Source organism: Myotis daubentonii, chromosome 21, assembly GCF_963259705.1.
Source record: "Myotis daubentonii chromosome 21, mMyoDau2.1, whole genome shotgun sequence".
NCBI lineage: Eukaryota > Metazoa > Chordata > Mammalia > Chiroptera > Vespertilionidae > Myotis > Myotis daubentonii.
Window position 1 is genome coordinate 17,353,591 of NC_081860.1, and position 3,451 is coordinate 17,357,041.

Sequence of the window (3,451 nt, forward strand, 5' to 3'; positions counted from 1 at the left end):
GGCGGTCGAACGATCCTTTCACAGGGGTCGCCTAAGACCGTCCTGCCTATCAGATATTTACATGATGATTCATCACAGTAGCAACATGACAGTGGCCACGAAAATAATTTCATGGTTGGGTCACCACAGGAGGAACTGTATGTAAAGGGCCAGAAGGTTGAGAACCACCGATCTAAGGGGTGCTGGTTCCATCGTGTTCGGTTATTTTCAAAAATATATTTTTATGGATTTCAGAGAGGAAGGGAGAGGGAGAGAGAGAGAGAGAAACATCCATGGGCTGGCTGCCTCCTGCACGCCCCCTCTCCTGGGAATGGAGCCCGCAACCCGGGCATGTGCCCTGACCGGGAATCCAACCGTGACCTCCTGGCTCATAGGTCGACGCTCAGCCGCTGAGCCACGCCGGCCGGCCGGGCGAGTTCCCCACCCCGTTTTGAAGCCCTCATCCATCTCTCTCATCCTCCCACATGGGTCCTGGGCGTGGCCGAACACGACTTGTTTTGGCAAATTGGACCACGTCAGCAAACAAGACGCGAGCAGAGGCTTGCACGGCCCCTGCCCCTCAGGGCCTGCCCTCTCTTGCCACCGGGAAGCAAGCCCCAGCTAGCCCGCTGCAAGGCCGGGCGGAGGCCAGAGGCTTCCCGGCCAACGGTCAGGCACGTGTGAGCGAGGCCATCCGAGTCGGTCCAGCCCCAACGAAGTCACCAGCGAACTCCGCCCGCGTGAGAGGGAGCCGGGCAGAACCTGCGGGAGGAGCCTTCGGCTGGGCCCAGCCCAAGTGGCCAGCCCGCGAGTCAGGACCTCAGGGACCATTGCTGTGACCAGCAGCCAGACAACAACAATGGATGAGGAACAGGACTCTGAACTATTTACAGATGAACTTACTGATGTGTAGGGACTCGCTTCTAAAGAAGCCAGGGGGCCCGGCCGGCGAGGCTCAGTGGTTGAGCGTCGACCTGTGAACCCGGAGGTCACAGTTCGATTCCCGGTTAAGGGCACGTGCCCGGGATGTGGGCTTGATCCCCAGTAGGGGGCGTGCAGGAGGCAGCCGGTCCATGATTCTCCCTCATCGTGGATGTTTCTCTGTCTCTCCTTCTCCCTTCCTCTCTGAGATCAATAAAAAAAAAAAAAATCTATAATGATAAAAGTGTAATACGATCATTAGACCGGACAGCCGGACGACCTTCTGGACGAAGCCGGGCCTATGAGGGCCGAGCCCCCTTGCACAAAATTCTAGTATATATTTTTAAAATGCATTCACGGGGCCCCTTTCCCACACATGCACCAGGAGCGGAGTTTTCATGAGTCATCCCCTGGGAACATGACGCGGCGCCGTGAGTATCTGTCCGCCGCCCCCGGCTGTGTCGGGCGATGAGACGTTGCTACGTGCAGCAGGGCCGTAAACAGACATTAAAGGAAGGTTACTTCATGGTCTCATTATCCAACGTCGGTTCCCCTGAAGCTTCTGAGCCTCAGAACTCAGCCAGGGTTTACGCGGAGGAAGGGAGATCCAAGGAGGAGATACCGGGCCTGTGGCCACAGAGTCCAACGGCAACGGAGCCCGGCTACGGGGAAGGGTTCCTCACAGAGGCGGGCAGGCCTTGCTCTCCTCCTCCAGGCGGGTTTCCTGAGATCTCTGCGCTCTTTTGGGGTGTGTGTGTGTGTGTGTGTGTGTGTGTGTGTTTAAATCGTCACCTGATGACACTTTTCCATTTATTTTCATTTGAAAACACGTTTTTATTCATTTCAGAGAGGAAGGGAGAGGGGGAGAGAGAGAAACATCCATGATGACAGAGAATCATCCATCGGCTGCCTCCTGCTCGCCCCTCGCTGGGGATGGAGCCCGCAACCCGGGCATGAGCCCTGACCGGGAATGGAACCGTGACCTCCTGGTTCCTAGGTCCACGCTCAACCACTGAGCCACCCCGGCCGGACAGAAAGCTTTTATTTATATGGGCAGACCCACCAGTATGTCCTGCAAGAGAAGTTAACGTGGAGGCCGATTTGAAATTTCCTCGCATTTATTTTAAAATGACAGTCAAGCCCTGACCCATTTGGCTCAGTGGATAGAGCGTCGGCCTGCGGACTCAGGGGTCCCGGGTTCGATTCTGGTCAAGGGCATGTACCTTGGTTGCGGGCACATACCCAGTGGGGAGTGTGCAGGAGGCAGCTGATCGATGTTTCTCTCTCATCGATGTTTCTGACTCTCTATCTCTCTCCCTTCCTCTCTGTAAAAAATCAATAAAATATATTAAAAAAATAAATAAAATGACAGTCAAGCCAGTTCTTGTTCATGCACGTAACACTCATGGACACAGCCGTCTTTCCCCTAAGAATAGTTCGTTTCGTAAGAAGAGCGGCCGTGTTTTATCTGTTTAAAGAAATCTTTGCCGCTGTCTGGCGTCCCAACAGCTGGATGCTTCACATCTGCTTCTATTTCGGTCTCTTCGGATATCACACCATCATGCAGACTCCGGAAAACTCCGTTCCACGGCCACGGGAGGAAAAGCGCCTCTGTGTTATTCCTACGATAGGGTTTTGACTTCTCAGGAACCCCCAGGGGTCCACGGACCCCACTTTGAGAACCACCATCCTGACACTCCCTTACAAATGGGATCAGCCAGCCAAGAATCCCCATGGCGCTCCGGCCGGTTTGGATCTGTGGACAGAGAGAGCGTCGGCCTGTAGACCGAAGGGGCCTGGGTTGCATTCCACTCAAGGGCACGCACCTCCGTTGCAGGCTGGATCCCCGGCCCTGGTCGGGGTGCATGGGGGCGGCAACCAACCGATGTGTCTCTCTCACATCAACGTTTCTCTCTCTCTCCCTCTCCCTTCCACTCTCCCTAAAAATCAATGGAGTCCAAACAGAGGGGCTCCGTGTTTGAGCATCCACCTAGGAACCAGGAGGTCAGGGTTCGATTCCCGGTCAGGGCACATGCCCGGGTTGCCGGCTCGATTCCCAGTGGGGGGGCGTGCAGGAGGCAGCCGGCCCATGATTCTCTCTCATCATGGATGTCTCTCTCTCTCCCTCTCCCTTCCTCTCTGAAATCAATGCAAAACATATATTTAAAAAGAAACCAAAAAAAAGCCCCTGAAAGATCGGGTCTGAGAGCAGCAGACGAGGCCACGGATCGAATCGTGGAGGAGAGCTGAGGGTCGGGTCGCATTTTATTTAACAGAAGACAGTTCCCTTCCGAGGCAGGGCTGCGCCTGGGCCCCCACACACAGGCCCACGCTCTCTCTCTCTCCTCTCCTCTTCTCTCTCTCTCTCTCTCTCTCTCTCTCTCTCTCTCTCTCTCTCTCGCTGGGCTTCTCTGGAAAGCCTGGCCCCGCCCTCCAGGTCCGGGAGCTGCTCTCTCTCTGTTTCCAGTGACCCTGTTTCGCCTTTTTTTTAGATGCGAGTGTTTATTTGGTCTGCCTTGGAAGGCAGCTGAAATCATGTCAGGCGGCCTGG